The sequence below is a fragment of the Juglans regia genome, chromosome 15, assembly GCF_001411555.2.
Source record: "Juglans regia cultivar Chandler chromosome 15, Walnut 2.0, whole genome shotgun sequence".
Lineage (NCBI taxonomy): Eukaryota > Viridiplantae > Streptophyta > Magnoliopsida > Fagales > Juglandaceae > Juglans > Juglans regia.
In genome coordinates, this window is record NC_049915.1 from 18,665,766 (window position 1) to 18,684,662 (window position 18,897).

Consider the following 18,897-nt stretch of genomic DNA (forward strand, 5'->3'; position numbering starts at 1 on the left):
TTAATTATCTGTTTTAAATTAATTTAAATCAGTATTTAAATTTTCATTATTGAATCAAATTTAGAGACTTATGATGAAGGGTTGGATTTAAATCTTAAAAACTTTAATATTTTATAAATTAGATTTAATAATTTATTTATGATATGATATTTATATGTTAATTAATTATTTTAAATTAATTTAAATCAACATTTAAATTTTTATTATTAGATCAAATTTAGAAATTTATAATGAAGGGTTGGATTTAAATCTAAAAAATTTTAATATTTTATAAATTAAATTTAATAATTTATTTATGATATAATATTTATATATTAATTAATTATTTTAAATTAATTTAATCAGTGTTTAAATTCTTACCATTGGATCAAATTTAGAGATTATGATAAACGGTTGGATTTAAATCCAAAAATCTTCATTTTCTCCTCACTTTCTATTTCTCCTTCTCTCTCCTTCCGCCCAGCCACGTCCTCGTGTCCTCCCTCTCTCTCATGCGATCTGCTCCCTCAAGCAGCCGTGCGCCACCATGCTGTGTCACCAACCACATCACCGGCGACCAAAACCCACCGTCGAAGTCCCTTGGCAGCTCCTCCCTTCCCTGTGCATCTTCCCTCTCTCTCTCACCCGATCTACTCCCTCAAGCAGCCCAATGCCGCTGTGCGCCACCCTACAGTATGACTGACCACCTCACCAGCTTCCTCTCACGCCGGCGAGGAAACCCTACCATCGAAACCCCTTGGCAGCTCCTCCCTCAACCGCACGCGACCAACCTGAAATGGGTCTTTACGCATGGGTTTCTCCCCGTAGCTCTGCCTTTGGCCACTCCTACGCCACTGCACCACCACCAGCAGCCTCGTCCTTCGCCGCTGACCCCTCCTCTTCCTCCTTTCCTCCAGCCAAAGCCCCAACTCCTGCCTTCTCTCTTCACGGATCTGTTGGTTTGTGATTTGTGTGTTGATTTTGTGATTTGAGTAGAAATTTGTTCGGTAATTTTGTGATTTTGTGGTGAATTGTGATTTGTCTGGAAATTTGTTTGGTAATTTTGTGATTTGTGAGGTTATTTTGTGGTGAATTTGCAAAGAGGGACGAAGGGGAAATGGTAATTTTGCTGTGAGGTAGAGAGGGACGTGATTTGTGAGGTTATTTTGTGGTGAATTTGCAGAGAGGGACGAAGGGGAAATGGGGAGGAAGAAATTGTAAATTAATTTACTGTTCATTGCTGTTCATCTCACTGTTCACGGGACGATAGACTATTTTAAGTATAAGGAGATATATATATATATATATATGATTTTTTTTCCCTTTTTGGAGGTAATATTATATAGAAGTTTAACAGGTCGAAAAACCTGCAAAATCTGTTTTTTTTTTCTCAATATTCATAATTAATGCGAGTAGAAAAAAGGCGCTACTCAACATGAGTTGTAACCATGGCAATTAAAGCAGCATTTCATGATTAAGTTTACGTTTATATAGACGTCGACCATGTTGGGATTAACAAAGTATTTTATGTAAATTTTCAGAGCAACTATATTGTAACGCCCCAATTCTGAAGGTTCGGAGAGTTAGCTCTTAATACTTAAAATTTACTTAAATAACATAACCATAAAATCCAAAAATTCCATAAAATATTAATCTACTTAATCACACCAAAAATCTAAGTTCCTCCATGGCGACAATAAAGAAATCCCCAATAACATAAATTAGAAATTCTCCAAAAACTCGAAAAACATCATCAACTGATCAAATCAAATACCCGAAAAAATAAATCAGTTTACTAACTACGACCCTCAAATAAGCATTTGTACCCTCAGACACTTATTTCATTACGATCATCACACCTTGCTAAACTTTCTACTTTTGTTCTCCAGCTGAACCATAAAAATTATCTGAAAAATATATGGAGATAAGGGGTGAGTTATCAACAACTCAGTAAGCAGAGGACATATACTAGTGTGTAAACATGAGCATTTACAGAAATCAGAATGCAGAACAAAATATTTTCTTTCAGAATGCAGAATCAGAATAATATTTTCAAAATGCAGCGTTAGAACATGTTATCAAAAATATCAGAGCGAAAGTTCAAAAATATTCATATTCAAAATCCCTTTGGTATAGCATAAACTGAAACATCACATCTTATCTTATCATATCAGAACAAATACCATGTTTAATCCCCGTGGTAGGGTTGTGCAAACCTCGGTAGCTAACCGAGCAGAAACAGAATGTGAATCTTCCCCTTATTCATTCTCGGAGCCCCGAGTGTGCACATAGGAAAGACCACGCAGAAAACCACTTTGTTTCCAAAGTGGGTGCACCAGAAACAGAAAAGTTGGTACCAACCCGAACAAAAGCCACAGTTTTACACCCGTGGTGAGGTCAGAATGGAATAGAAGCAGAAACAGAATGTTATGCCAGAGGTTTTCAAAAATCACATCAGATCATATCAGAGTACAGAAAATCTTCATAACAGAACAAAATCATAACACAACATAATTTATGCACAAAATTTTATATTCGCTCTCTTTTTCAAAGTTCAGAAACAGAATGTCAAAAATAAGCTCATGTCTACACCAGTCATGACAGAAAATAATTTCTTTTTAAACAAAATCTCATGAGTAATGCAGAACAAATAGCTGAGGCAGTTCAAACTTCTTTTCAACATCAAATATGTATATTTTCCAAAAATAACCTCAGCTCATTTTATTTTAATGCAAACTCTAGCATAGGAACCCTGCTTACCTGGACTTCTTAGCTTTTCAGAATTTTCCTCCAAATGTCGGATAATTAACAATCGTCACCTATAAAATAATCAAGTATTTCCCGTAAATTTCCAATCAACCACTTATTTCGATACTTAATCCTAAACTTCTAAAATAACCTATTTAATTCCTTAAAACCTAAAATTCTCATAATTCTAAAAATACCCTCATTTTCGAAAAAAACCATCAATATCCACTTAAACGAATTCGTACCGAATAAAAATTTAATCATGCAAGTATTAAAATAAATATAAAACTCAATAAAAATTAATATTCAAAATATTAAAATACCAGCAACATTTTATAAATAAAAAGAATACATTGGTTACAAAAATTTTCATAAAATAAGTCATGAAAAACTCCTCTCTTAAAAAAAAAAGGTTTACTTCCTTTAATTAAAAATATTATTAAAATACACATATAATATTTATTGAAACTTAAAGCAAAACTCATTCAAACATAAATCCTAAAAATAAAACTTCTCACTCGAAAATTTTAGGTTAAAGTTACCTTCTATATATATATATAAATATATATATATTAGGTCAAAACTACTAAGTATGTTAAAACTTTCCATATATATAATCTATATATAAAGTACGTATATATAACTTATAAACATAAACTAAACAAACAAACACACGGGATTACACATGCGGTGGCAGGAAGTTACCCGAGGGAAACCGAGGCACACGTCGAGGGTGAGGCGCAACGGGGCTGGCTGGAGGCACTACGGTGGCGCGGCAGAAGAGCAGAGCAAGGTGGAGCTTCCGTCAAGCAGCACTGGGCACGAGATAAAGAGAGGGAGAGGTGAGCGAGAGAGGGCGGAGAGAAAGGAGGGAGTAACCGAGGGAGGTACTCACCGTGAGGGGTGCTATGACTGGGTGGCCTGAGGGTGTTCAGCGTCCTTATCCGCGCGGGTGGCGACGACCTAGAGTGGCTGGAGTGGTGCGGTGCAGTGCAGTGGTCCAGTGGGTGGAACTCTGTTTCGGGAGGCTAAAAACAGGGGAATAAACGGCTAGATTTTCCATGAGAGGGGAGGCTCGCGATAGAGTTAACCGTGGTGGTTTTCATGAGGTGGGATCATAATGTGGTGGGGCTTTCGGTGGAGGGTATTGCAGCGGTTTAAGGTGGCTGAATATGCTCTGTTTTTGGATACCAAAACAGAGCAGTCCGAGGCTTGCAGTAGCGGCTACGATGTGCTTGGGCTACAGCACCGTGTGGCTGGGCACGGTGGTGAGGTGGATGGGATGCTGCGTGGTTATCTAGGCGTTGCACTACGATGCAGTGAGTGATCTGTCCAGCGGTGCCATGGGTTAAACCGTGTTGCGATACAGGCTTGGCTCGTTTGGGGCAGTGGTTCAGGTGCTGCACAACTGCGCTATGGGGAAGGGCTCACGGTGAAGGAGGCTGAGGCGTGAAAAGAATAAGCGGCACTCTAGGTTTTTATTGAGGATGAAGAACGGGCAAATAAATAGATGAAAGGATGACCAAAATAAATAAATAAAACCCTAGAGAGCCGAAAGAGAGACGTGCGCGCGGATGTGTCGTGTGTGTGCATGGAGTGGGCGAGAGTAAATCTACAGGAGTTAAGAAACAAAGACCGAAAGAGAAAAAAAAAACAAAATGAAACATGTGGGAAAAATAAACATGTGCAGAAAAAAAAATAGAATAAACTAAAACAAAATAAATACAATTGAGCTTGATTGGGTCCGGGTGTTACATATATATTAATATCACAATATTTCTGACATCTTTTGAGCATCTAATAAACATTAATGGCATTACAGATTGAACATGTCACCAAACCTTGATCAACTCATATATTATTCGCTTAAAACTTCTTAGGAAAACATTATTAATTTATCCTAAAAAAAAAGCTAAATGCATATGAAAGTTGTGATTTTCAAGACGAGTTTTCACAACACATCTCATCTTATCATTACAATTTTTCTAAATTTCCATACAAAATAAAATAAATAAATTAATTTTTTCAAATCTCAAAACAATAATAATATTAAAAAAAATATATTCTAACAATATTTTATTCAATTTTTAACTTTTATCTCAACTCATCTTATCTGCAGAAACAAACAAGGCTGTTTCGAGAGCATCAATAGGTGGTAACATGCATCTAAAAAAATGTTTTAAGAGTGTTTTTGTATTGGACGTAACACATAGCTAGGTAGCAAAAATATAGGTGTTAGCATCTCTTAATTAATTTGCTAATTATAAGGTTAGACATATAATATGCAATTTAGTCTCTAATTACGAAACACAAATATTATATTAACTATTCTTGATGGGGTATAGATGAAGAGGATCAAGATCCTATGTGTAAAATCACTACTTGTCCTAAAAATTTAAGCAGATGCAACACATATATAGACTAGTATTTAATTAAATAGAGTAGAGTGTAGAGTCAGAGAATATTTCTACTTTGATATCATGAGAAATCACTACTTATTTCAAAAGTTTAAGCTAATCGAAAGAGATAGATTTAAATATTTATTTTATATTCTTAACACCACGAGAGCAAGTCCTGTAATTACTAGGTTTGAAAAGTTCTAAATGGATGAGAATTGATCTCGTTTTGTAACCATTTTTTGTTCGCCTATTTTATTTTGCTAATTTGGGTAATTATATATATATATATATACTTGTATATATAATCCCTCATGATCGATCGTCAACTTCTATTTTTATGTAAAGTTTTAGCTAATATGTATGTATCTATTTAGAGTAAAGCTACTCTCACCGCTCTCGGTCCCGCTCCTGGTCCCGCTATATTTTTTTAATATTTTTTTACTTAGTGATTAAGTAAGTATTTTTTAATGATATTACAATTTTTTTTATTTTTAAAAAAAATATTTTACAGTGTAGAGAATTGCATGCGTTTTGGATGTCCATTTAAATCTTGTGAATACTTGCACGCCTAATTCAAAATATTATAAATGATTAAACCAAGCTAAATTCACGTCATTGTTTACACCTACTACTTGAATTAAAGTTCCACGGCACCACTAACTGTGAAAAAGTCACCATATTGTTTTTTGAAATAATAATTGTGCTCAAAGTACTCTGATCCGTGTGAACAAAGGCGCATATATGTGTGTGTATATATATATAAATATATATATCCTGTTTGACTGGTAAAACAAAAAATTCTTTTTTCTTCTAGGAACCTAGCTAGCTAATACAACTATAATAATGGGTAAATTTGCATAAATACTTCCCTATAGATATACTCACTACAAGAGATTATGTTTTTTTAAACAAAAAATTTTATCTCAAAAAACTCAATTTTCGTCCCAAATTATATTTGGAGATGAAAAAATTTAATCTCTAATTTGCCTTGGAAAGACCGTCTCAAAAAGTTTTTGGAGACGAAAATCAAATTTCGTCTCAATACATTGCTCGAATAGAATATTTCTCCATCCGAACCGAGACTTCCATTCGAACAATATGAAATATTCATTCGAACTAATGACCATATTTGATCCTGTTCGAACGAACGGAGTGTCCGAACATATTTTATGCGTTCGAACAAATAAATTTTTCAAACGACTTGTGTTCGAACAAAAATTGTTTGTTTGAACAGAAATTTTATTTTCAAAAATTATATCCGTTCGAACGGTTTTGCATATTAATGTTGTTTGAACAAATAATTTATTATTAGAACGTCCGTATTTCTCGTTTGTCAATCGAATGGGTTAATTTTTGTTCAAATGAGTCTGTTTTGGTTTGAATGTAATTACAAATGGTAATTTACCATTCAAACTGGTTATTTACCATTTGAATTCTATTAATCATACATATGTGAATTTAATTAAAATACTATACTAATTTTACACAAATTGTAATTCAAACATCAATTGTTCAAATGTTTTAAAATATCATAATATAAATGCAATTAAACAATAGATAAATTTTAAGACTATGGTGGTGGCATAGAGTTTTAGGACATCATTGACTGGAATTGTTCAAATATTTTTTGGTTATTCAACTGAATCCTCTCTTCTAATCTCGCCTCCAAATCTGCTGCTTGATCTAATTGGGTCAACAACTCTTTTTCCTTAGACCTCAGTCGTTTTATCTCAAGTGCTGCTTTCTCCAATTTCTTAGTCTTGTCGTCATTAGATTTGGCTCGAGAATAGGACGATGATGATGAGGATGGTTTTACGCAATGTCCTAAGCCCCTCAAATATCCAAAACGTGATCCAAGAACTTGAGAAAGGATTTGAGCATCATTGACAGATGATGCATCAGATGGATCCGCAACAGTTTCTTTAAGAGATATCATATTGTCCTACAAAAACAAAAACATTGAAGTTACTACTAGTAGCAAAATTATTATGTGACAATGGAATTAAAAAAACTTAAACTTACATAATTTTCCTCTACTTCGGGACTGGCCCAAACACTTTCATGATTTTTATGTGTTTTAGCATACAATTGGGTCAAATTATAGTCAGCATGACTTTCTTCTTTCTACAAAAGGAAAACCTATATTAGAACTAAAATTAGAAAATATGTATTATATGTTAATATTTAACGGACACTAAAATTACGTACCATTTTGTTAGACAAATGATGAAAAATCGAGAAACTGCATGATGGTTTATCTTTAAATTTGATCCATTTGCTTTGTTCACAGTACTCCGTTACTATAAAAAAAAGATAGCAACTATATTACCTGATAAGCAAGATCTTCAAACATATCACAAACCTTCTCCCATTCGTTTGGTGGAATTGCTTGGAATAGATTTTAGCGCGCCTCTATTGTAGTAATGAACTTCTTATAATGTGCAAGACATTGACCTTTGTACCTCCAAAATGCATTCGACATCAGTTCTTCAACAGTTAATTATTCCTCTATTCGGCCAAAATTAAGCTCAAGCTCATCCTTTCAAAAATTATAAACAATTAGAATAAATATAAAGTAATTTAAAAGTAATATGTTATATTCTTAGTTGCTTGAGATGTAGCTTATTACCAAACAACGATTTTTGATGTGGCCTTTCACATCTTGGGAAACCTTAGACCAAGAGGATGTAGCAATCGGTGCATACATGCAAGTAAGTGCATCAACATAAGAAGCAAGCCACGTTGCCGAATCTTTGGAGCCACCGGTGTGATCATCAGGAATATCAACCTCGATTTTACCCACTTTCCTTACTTTCTCTATGCAGACACCCCTCGTAGTGCCTCTACCTCGGCGCTTGCTTACAACAGCTATATATACAGTAATTAAAGCATAAATTTCTAATTAAATTAATTTATTTTATAGATATATTACTTAAATTGAATATAAAATGTGATATTTAATTTGATAAAATACCTTGTTCTGGGTCTAGTGATGTAGGATCACTATTCATGACAGGTGAACCACACGGGGAGTCAGTAATGGATGGGGATGGCACACGTGTTACTTTGCGTTTGAGAGACATATTTATTTGAAATTGTAACAAATTATTATTCAAACAAACGTTACAAATATTTATATGTTAATATTACTTACAAAAACTCATGTTTGAAATTCATTCACTATCCGTTTTGCTATATCAGTCGCCCTCATCCTCACAAGACACTTCAGTTAATTCATCTTCTTCCGATATTTCACCTTCAATTACTTCGAGTTGAACATCTTCTCTACGCAATGAGACCATATCATATTGGCTTAGATTAACAAATAGATTGACCCCTACTTCATTTTCTTGATATGCTTCTTCATTTGCTGGACTATCAACTTTTTCATGTGGTTCGTCTGTCTCTGGAATGTAATCATATACATTTCTTGGTGCAAACTTCTCCACTACCCGCCATGGGTTTCCGTGCTTTGGATCATCTAAATAAAAAACTTTATTTGCTTGGCAAGCGAGAACGAAAGGATCGTCCTCATACCATGTGCGAGATGTATTGACACTCACAAAATAATCATCGTTACACATTCTCAACCTAGGATTTAAGACATCCCACCACTTACATTTAAACAACCAGACCATATATCCCCCACGTATTTTAACGCTATGATATATTCCACAATTCCGTAGAAGTCAATGTTATCATCCCCATGACTTCCTTCGACTACGACCCTACAATTTTGAGTTTTCCTATATCGATCTCTATCAGTTGTGTGAAATCTATATTCAGACACCAAACATCCTAAGTACTGGATGGCCCGCCTGGACGGACCACATGCTAAAGCATACAGTTCTTGTGAGATTTCTTCTGAATTTTTACCATATTTCAATGCAACCTATATCAATAAATATTATTATATAGAAAAAAGTAGAGTTTAGTGGTATGAAATTCGTATTATAAAATGGGGCTAAACAGTAATACCCTATGGTCAACCCACGAGGCAAATTCCTCTTCGTACGTCTTTTATACTTCAGGTACACCATTAGAGCAAAGTAGTTGTATATGTTCGTTACGCATGTGAATGTAAATGTTTAATTTATATGAAGTTATACTATATTATTATAAATAAACTTAAAGATAATATTGATTTAGGGGATCATCACTACCCTCAAGTAGTGATCAATCTCTGTGCAGTTATTCAAGATATACCATTGAGCTCTTTCAAACTATCACCCACATAGATCGTAGCCCCTTGTGCGCCTATGGGATGCACGGTTTGGAAAAATACAATAAATGTCGAGGAGACTCCCATCTCTCACCCACCTTCATAATTTCAGTCTATTCTTGTAAATCTAGTATTAGCCCCACGAAAATGCATTAAACAAAAGATATGTCATTCATTATCAATATATGATTCTGCAATCGAACCTTCTGGACAAGCTTTATTCCCCACAGATCGCTTAAGTTTGTCCAAAAATCGTTCAATAGGATACATCCATCTATACTGAACTAGGCCAGCGACTAAAGCCTTACGAGGTAGGTGCACAGCTAAATGAACCATTACATCAAAGAATGAAGGGGGTACAAACTCTCCAATTTGCACAATATTATTGCAATATCAGCTTCCATTTTTAACAATGCATCAACTTTCAACATTCTACTACAAATATCTCTGAAAAATCTCTCTAATTTTGTGAGAGTTGTACGAAAAATCTCCCTAATTTTGTGATGAATCGGGTGTTTCGTCCTTTTTTGGATTCTTTTGTGGTGGTGTTCCTTGATGACATTCTAATCTATTCTCGAGATTTGGAAGAGCATGCTTGTCACATTCGTCTGGCACTTGGGAAGTTAAGGGAGCACCAGTTGTATGCTAAGCTAAGTAAGTGTGAATTTTGGTTGGAAGAAGTTAAGTTTCTTGGACATGTGATTTCCCAAGAGGGAGTGGCTATAGATCCTAGTAAAGTGGAAGCTGTTTTGTCATAGCCTCGCCCTTCAACAGTACGTGAGATACAAAGTTTTTTGGGACTTTCCGGTTATTACTGGAGATTTCTAGAAGGATTTTCTCGGCTATCCGGACCTCTCACTGCCTTGACTAGGAAAAATACTGAGTTTGTATGGTCAGACAGATGCGAGAGAAGTTCCCTTGACCTGAAGAGAAGATCGACAACGACACCTGTTTTGGCACTCCCAGAATCACACAAGCCATTTGTGATTTTTAGTGATGCATCCAAGTTCGGGTTGGAATGCGTTCTTATGCAAGAGGGACGAGTTGTTGCTTATGCATCTCGTCAGTTGAAAATTCATGAGAGGAATTATCCCACGCATGATTTGGAATTGGCGGCTATAGTTTTTGCTCTTAAGATTTGGCAGCATTATCTGTATGGTGAAGTCTGTGAAGTTTACACTGACCATAAGAGCTTGAAGCACCTGTTTACTCAGAAAAATCTCAATATGAGGCAGAGGTAGTGGTTAGAGTTGATTAGCGACTACCAATGTGAGATCAAGTATCATCCAGGAAAGGCGTATCTAGTCGCTGATGCTTTGAGTAGGAAGTCTCAACAGGTGGACGAAGCAGAATCATTAGATTTGGACTCTCTCCTTTGTGGGATGAGAAGACTTCTTATTAAGAGTTCACAGCAAGAAGAATTATTATCTTCAGTTTTGGATGTCCAAGTAGTTGATTTTAAAGAATTGAAGACTCTCCAAAGAAGGGATCCAAAGTTGTTGGCCATCAGGAAGAGAGTCAGGAAGTCTAAAGGACCCTTGCACTATAGTTTGGATAAGGATGGTATTCTCTATTTTCGGGATCGTAGGGTGATTCCCTGGGATTTAGAATTTAAAGAGTGAATTTTGTCAGAAGCTCATGCGGCTCCTTATTTAGTTCATCCAGGAAGCACAAAAATGTATCGAGATTTAAAGAGAAATTTGTGGTGGGAAGGAATGAAAATGGATGTCGCCATGTTTATTGAGAAATGTGACACGTGCCGTCAAGTTAAGGCTGAGCATCAAAGACCTACTGGTAGACTCCAACCTCTCCCTATTCCGAAGTGGAAGTGAGATGATATTTCTATAGATTTTGTTGTGGGCTTGCCGAGGACCCCTAGTGGAAAGAACTCAGCTTGGGTGATTGTTGATCGGTTGACCAAGAGTGCCCATTTCTTGCCTATCCATAATACTGACTCTTTAGGTAAGTTAAGTCGGCTGTATGTCAAAGAGATAGTGCATTTGCATGGAGTACCCAAGAGTATTGTATTGGATCGGGACCCGCGGTTCACGCGCCATTTTTGGAAAAGTTTGCAGGCAGTTTTAGGCACTAAGTTAAAGTTTAATACTACATATCACCCTCAAACTGACTGTCAATCAGAGCGCACTATTCAGACTCTTGAGGATATGTTGCGGTCTTGTGTCATGGAATTTCTGGGGAGTTGGGAGAATCATCTGCTACTAATAGAGTTTGCTTATAATAACAGCTTTCATTCCTCCATTCAGATGGCCCCGTATGAAACTTTGTATGGAAGGAAGTGTAGGTCACCCTTGTGTTGGGATGAAATTGGCGAGAGTAAATTAATTGGGCCTGAGACAATTCAAGAAATGAAAGATCAAGTTCGGTTTATAAGGACTAAAATGGTGGAAGCACAAAGTCGCCAGAAGAGTTATGCAAATACAAGGAGAAGAGACTTATCCTTTGAAGTAGATGATTGGGTTTATCTCAAAGTCTCTCCTATGAAAGGCGTTAGGCGCTTTGGTAAGAAGGGAAAGCTTAGCCCAAGGTATGTTAGCCCTTTTCAGATTATAGAGAAAGTTGGGCTTGTCGCTTATAGAGTTGCATTGCCGGACTATTTTGGGGAAGTTCACGATGTGTTCCATGTGCCGTCATTGAAGAAGAGTTTTGGACAGCAAGAGCAACGTTTTATTGACCCTGAACGTATTCAACTTCAACCTAACCTTATGAAGTTGCTTCGACGCAGATTGTGGATTGGAAAGAACAAAGGTTAAGGTCCAAGGCAACACCTTTGGTAAAAGTATCATGGGGCGATCCATTGGCTCAAGATTTCTCTTGGGAGAGAGAAGCCGACATGAGGGAGCAATATCCATATTTGTTTGACTCTTGCGGTATGTTCCTTATGTCTTCTCTTAGTCAAATCTTAATCCTATCTTAGTTTAATGTTGACCTTGCCAATTACGAGGACGAAATTTTATTTAAGGGGGGAGGATGTAACACCTCGTATTTTAGTTTATTTTTAACGAATGATTATATTTATTAATTTAAAATTTATTCTCTTGTTTTAAAATTAGTTGGATTTTTAGTGAGTTTATTTTTATGATTTTAATTTTGTGAAAATTATTTTGGTGTGCTTTCTTAATATTTAATTATTGTTATGTATTTAAATTTCTCTTTATTCTAAATTAGTTTATTGTTGGGTTTAATTATTTTATTTTCATTTAATCACTACATTTAAATTATTTTATTTAACTTACTGTTTTGAAATTATTTTCATTGGATCATTTTTGTGACCCAAGATGTGAGGATTGGACCTCATTTCTTTCCCTCAATTTTTTCTTTCTTTCCTCTTTTTCTTTTCTTCTTCTCTTTTCTTTTTCCTTCATTTTCTTTTTTCTCTCCCCTACTCTTCCTGCGCACGATGTCCCTCTCGCCCTCTTCCCTGTGCGTTTTCTTCTTCTCCACCCAGCCACCGCCGCGCGCCGCTGTGTCTGACACCGCCCCTCCCATTAGCTTCCTCACCGGCCGGCGACCATCCCCCCTCAATCCCAGTCCCTATCTCGCTGTCGTTCTCCTCCACGCACGGCTTGAAGCTGCTGCGTTCTCTTCGCTCCAACGCCACCGTCGCGCCACCTCCGGCCACCATTTCTTCACCACTTCATCATGGACCTCATAGCAACCCAATGCACCCATCCTCACCTCCGATCTGCCACCAGTGAAGCACATTCATCAACATTTTTGATTTGAGCATTTTTGCACTCCAATCGCCCTCTACGCCGCCACCCACGGCCAACCCCCACCACCACTAGTTTCACCGACATTCCTAAGCCCTTCCCTAGCAATCTCGAGTCTTCATTTGTACCCGTTCAAAAGTGAGTTTTTGAGACTCACGGCCACAGTGCATTTGGCACTGTTTTGTTATTGTGTTGTCACTTCTTGCACCTCCGTGAACCTTTAAAAATTATTATATAGCACTGTAAGTATTTTTCCAAATAACTTTTGTAATTAAAACGTATTTTTGCACTAACTCATTTCACTATGATCTGGTTGGTTTTGCCAGACTGAGTCCGATGAGTAAAGGGTCGGATGGATTGGTGGATGAAGTTGTTTGTGTGTTAGGGCTGTGTTGAGTGTTGGTGGATGTTGGTTATTGAGATGTTTCATGTACATAGCATATTTGCACGCATGATCATGTTTGTAAAGGAAACTGAGTTTTCGTGTAATTGCATTCATGTTCATGAGTTTATTGAAAACTGGATTTTCATGTGAAATGATTTTTGGGTGCGTGTGTATCAGGACACCAAGCTGAGATGGGACATTATCTCGGTGGAGCTCAACTGGTCATTTGGGAGCGGAATATACTGAGTAACGTCCCTTGGATTGTTGCTAGGCGACAATGGGATCGGACGAGATGGTCTCGTGCCGACTCCGTGGCCCATCTTCTGGCGAGGCTAGAGGATGTTTGGCGACGAACTCGCTGGGCGCGGAACTAGGCATCACTCGTTGTGTAGAGGATGCTTGGCCACGAACGCACTGGGCATATGGTAATAATGGATTAATGGACTATTTTCTAGGAAAATAGCGTGTGTTGGATATGGATTTTGTGTGAATCATTTTTTGGGAAAATTTTTTACGGATATGTTTGGGCCAAAATGGGATTTTGGCGTGCGTTAGAAAATATTCATTTTCGGGGAAAATAACGTTTTGGGGCATAATGAATATTTCATCATATGCATGCATGTTGGTAGCATTAATGCATTAATAATCTCGTGGTTGTTTGGTTTATACTTACCTATGGTACCATTTTTTGTAACGTAGATTTTGATGCAGATGATGCTGAGGGCGAGCCTGAGGATTCGGCTTCGCCAGAGGAGTGGTCTGGGATCACTCGATAATCTATTGGACTTGTATTATATTTATTTTGGATGACTGTATAACTTTTAAACCACTTTTACTGATGTTTAAATTTGTATATAAAAAATTCTGGTACTTAGTTGACTTTAATTATCCACTGTGTTGTTTTTGTACACTGTTGCATGCACACACACTTAGCACTATTGTTAGGATGCGTGACCATGTTGTCATCATCCGGGTGTCTCGATTCCCGTCATCTTGTACATGGGGGTCGGGGGCGCCACATCCCGCTTCATAGTTTCATGTTCGAACGGTTAGTAAATAACCCTTCAAATATGAAATGTTCTGCAAATACACGATAGAACCTCACAATCTCACTTTCCTCCCGCGTGCCACTCTCACTCTCTTACAAAATAGATCAGCCCCTTCGCGAACCAAAGCCATTCTTCCTCAATCTTGCCCCCAAACTCAAAAGAGTTTTCATCTCACTCAATTATTCTTGGATTACATCTTTTTGGGGTGCTCCTTCGCACTGGGTACACAACATATAATCTAATCTCCTCGCCTTTTCATCTTCAAAAATCCAGGTATGCTTTTTATATTCTCATTTTGGTTTGAATATGATATTTGGCATGCTCTTGATATTGTTGTTTGTGTTGCAGTGAGTTTGTGATTAATAGGATTTTCCGTTATTGAAGACGATTGAAATCTAGAATGAACCCGTTCGAACAGTTTAGGCTTATTGTTCGAACGGGTATGTTTTGTTCGAACATAGCTTATAACCGTTCGAACGGAAACTATATATCAATATATTTACAATTAGAATTCAAATATATGAGGAAAGTTGTCAATAATGATTTTTCAAAAATTGTTAGGATTTAATAACACTTAAATAGTTAATTCTAAATTAATAAAATGAAGTATTTAAATTAAAATACTACTAAATCTTTAAATTAAAATACAAATAGTTAGGTATTAGTAACACTTAAATATTTAATTTTAAATGAATAAAATGAAGTATTTAAATTAAAATAGTACTGAATCTTTAAATTAAAATACAAATAGTTAAGATTTAACAATACTAAAATACTTAATTCTAAATTAATAAAATGAAGTATTTAAATTAAAATACTACTAAATGTTTAAATAATACCTAATAATTATGTTTTTGTTGTATTATTGTATAAATAATATGTTGTTATTGTTTGACATATGTTAGCATATCTTTCATTGTTTGTTCATGTGAATAAATCTTAGACCCGTTTGAGAGTTATCAACTCAGATGAATGCTTGATTGATAACTCTTGAATTGTCCAAAGTGGACAGTTTGGGATTATAAGATCATTCTCGCAAACTATCAAACTATATATGTTGTCTCCAACATTATGATTCTGGTAGATTCATCCATTGTTCTCCGAATATGCAGTTTCGGTGATGGTGCAACGACGTGTTAATCGTCAGTGCACACAACCAAACGAGCATATTTGGAGAACTATGGGGAGATGCTGCCGAAATTTTGTTGGACGTGACAAATAATAGATCATACCTTGGCAACTATGATCTTACAATCTTGAACAGGATAGGACCAACTACCCGGTGAAAGGTGGCATACTACTTGATTGATACATGATACATGCTTGTTTGCTGATGCACACGTGATTGTTTGTAATGAAGATAGTCGGCATGGATAAGAGTTGGATCAAAGTTAGCGATCGATTGGGTCAGAATTACAATATATATACTGAAGGTGTTAAGAAATTCTTGGAATTTGCATTGAGTACATGTGATAGTGATTGGCGTATTAGATGCCCATGCAGAGAATACAGGAATTTGCGTTCTCATAAGATCGACTTGGTGAGAGAGCATTTGTTTGTCAAATGTATTGACAAGGGTTATACTGATTGGGTCTTACACGTCGATTCATATCCAACTTCATTTGAGCCTCTACATAAAGAATAAGAGATCGATGAAGATGTACAACTAGAGGTTGTTGAAAATGAATACGATGAGGATATGAAGCAAATGTTAGGTGACATCAGTGCGAGAATGTTTATGGATGAAGGTGACACGGACACATCAAACTCAAATGATGGGGGCCATAACACTTTTGCATGATTGTGGAATGATTCACAGTGTGAGCTATATCTGGGATGCAGAAGACACAGTAAGTTGTAATTTATCGTAAGACTGCTTCACATAAAATCAACGTGTCGATTATCTATTAAGGCAGTCAATATGTTATTTGAGCTGTTTAAAGAGGCATTGCCGACATACAATACTTTTCCTTGTAACTTCTATGAAACAAAAAAAGTCAAAACGAGGACTCGGATTTGATTATAACGTAATACATGCATGTAAGAATGACTACATATTATTTTGGTGAGAGAATGAACAGTTGAATGAGTGTCCCATATCCCACGAATCAAGATGGAAATTGGACAAGAAAAATGTGCCGCAAAAGGCGTCACTTTCCATTGATACCTAGATTATAATGATTATTTATGTCACACGCAATGGTTGTAGACGTGACGTGGCACTCATTAGATAGAGTAAGGAACGATGATATTTTGTCACATCCTGGTGATTCGCAGGTGTGGAAGGAATTTGATCAGGAACACCCATGGTTTGCTGAAGATTCGTGTAATGTGCGACTTGGGTTGGAAACAGATAGATTTAATCCGTTTGGGAATATGAGTACTAGTCATAGTACTTCGCCAGTTATACTTATGCCGTATAATCTACCACTATGGAAGTGTGAAAGATCCATATTTCATTATGAGTTTGCTCATTCCAGGTCCGAGATCACCGAAAAATGATATAGACATACACTTACAGCCATTGATTGCAGAATTGAAAGATTTGTGGGAGAATGGGGCTATCACATTTGATTCATCAACAGGCAAGTCATTCAAGATGTATGTTGCGGTGTTATGGACAATCAATAATTTTTCCGCTTATGCAAACTTGTCAAGTTGGAGTACTAAGGAGAAAATGGCATGTCTAACTTGTAACAAACATACTAAATATGAATGGCTTACATACGGGAGGAAATTATGTTTCATGGGTCATCGTCTATTTTTACTTGGTGACCATAGATGACGTGGAAATTCTAAAATGTTTGATGGAACTATTGAATGGGGCCAACCTCCACCATATTTGTCTGGCGAAGATATACTTGCACAATTTATAGATGTTAGTTGTAATGAATTTGGTAAAAAATAACGAAAGAGAAAACGAGCTACGAATGAGTTGAATTGGACAAAGAAGAGTATATTTCTTGAACTCCCGTACTGGTCGAAGTTAAAATTGCAGCATAGTCTTGATGTTATGCATATTGAAAAAAATATCTGCGAGTCCGTATTAGGAACATTGATGTCAATTGAAGGAAAAACAAAGGATACAATAAACTCAAGGAAGGATTTGAAGCGGTTGGGAAATAATCGATTGTCAAGGAACGAAAGAGTTACATTTTGTGAGTGGCTAATGAAGATTAAATTACCGGACAGTTATGCCTCGAATTTAACAAGGTGTGTGAGAATAAATGATTGGAAAATAACTAGATTAAAAAGTCATAATTGTCATATCTTTTTGCAGCATATCTTGCTTATTGGGATCGGTGGGTACTTGACAAAAGATGTGAGTGTGGCTTTGACTGAGTTGGTTGCAGTTTTTAAAGACTTATGTGCTAGGACGTTGAATGTAGAAGCTTTGAATCGAATGGAAAGGAAAATTGCCATAATATTGTGTAAGCTATAAGGTATTTACCTACCGTCATTTTTCGATGTCATGATTCACTTAACTATTCATTTGCCACGTGAGACTTGACTTGCAGGACCAGTTCGATATAAATGGATGTATCCCATTGAACGATTTTATGAAAAGTTGAAACATATAATGGGTAACAAGGCCCGCCCAGAAGGATCAATTGCAAAAGCATATATTGATTATGAGTGGCATACCTTCTGTTCCAAATATTTCCACAAAGTTGACACTCGGTTTGATCGGCCGGAAAGAAACTTTGACGTTGACCGAGCAAGACAACGGAATGTGTTTTCTATGTTTTCCCAACAAGTATGTCCAATTGGTGCAGTGTACGGTTATGACTTGTGTGGAAGAGAGTTTGAGAAAGCTCAGTAGTACGTACTGAACAATTGTCCTGAGATAGAGAACTATTTGAAGTAAGTTATAACTTTTTCTTAATTCAAATTCGCTCATTTACTTTAAAAAAATGCTAAGAATATAAAAAATTTGTGGTAATCATCAAATTCAGTGATCATATTAATGTGCTCAAGGAACTGGGAGTAAATGATATAAACCAGAAACATGAAGAGGTGTTCCCGAGATGGTTTGAAGAATAGGTAAGGACATTACATATGCTTTACTCAATAACCAATGAAAAAATATTGATTTAAATTTTGATATAATATATGCTTTACTCAATATGTAGGTTGTACAAATGCATGCGAATAATCCAAATGATATATTGAATGAACTGTATGCATTGGCGTGTGACCCATCTAGACGCGTTGCTCGATATTCTGCATGTATTTCTTGGGAAATTAGGTATCACACAATAGATCGAGATTATTATAGGAAAACTCAAAATAGTGGTGTCCTAGTCGAAGGAAGTCGTGGTGGTGAAAATATTGATTTTTATGGGGTTATTGTCAATATAATTGGAATGAAATATTTGGGAGA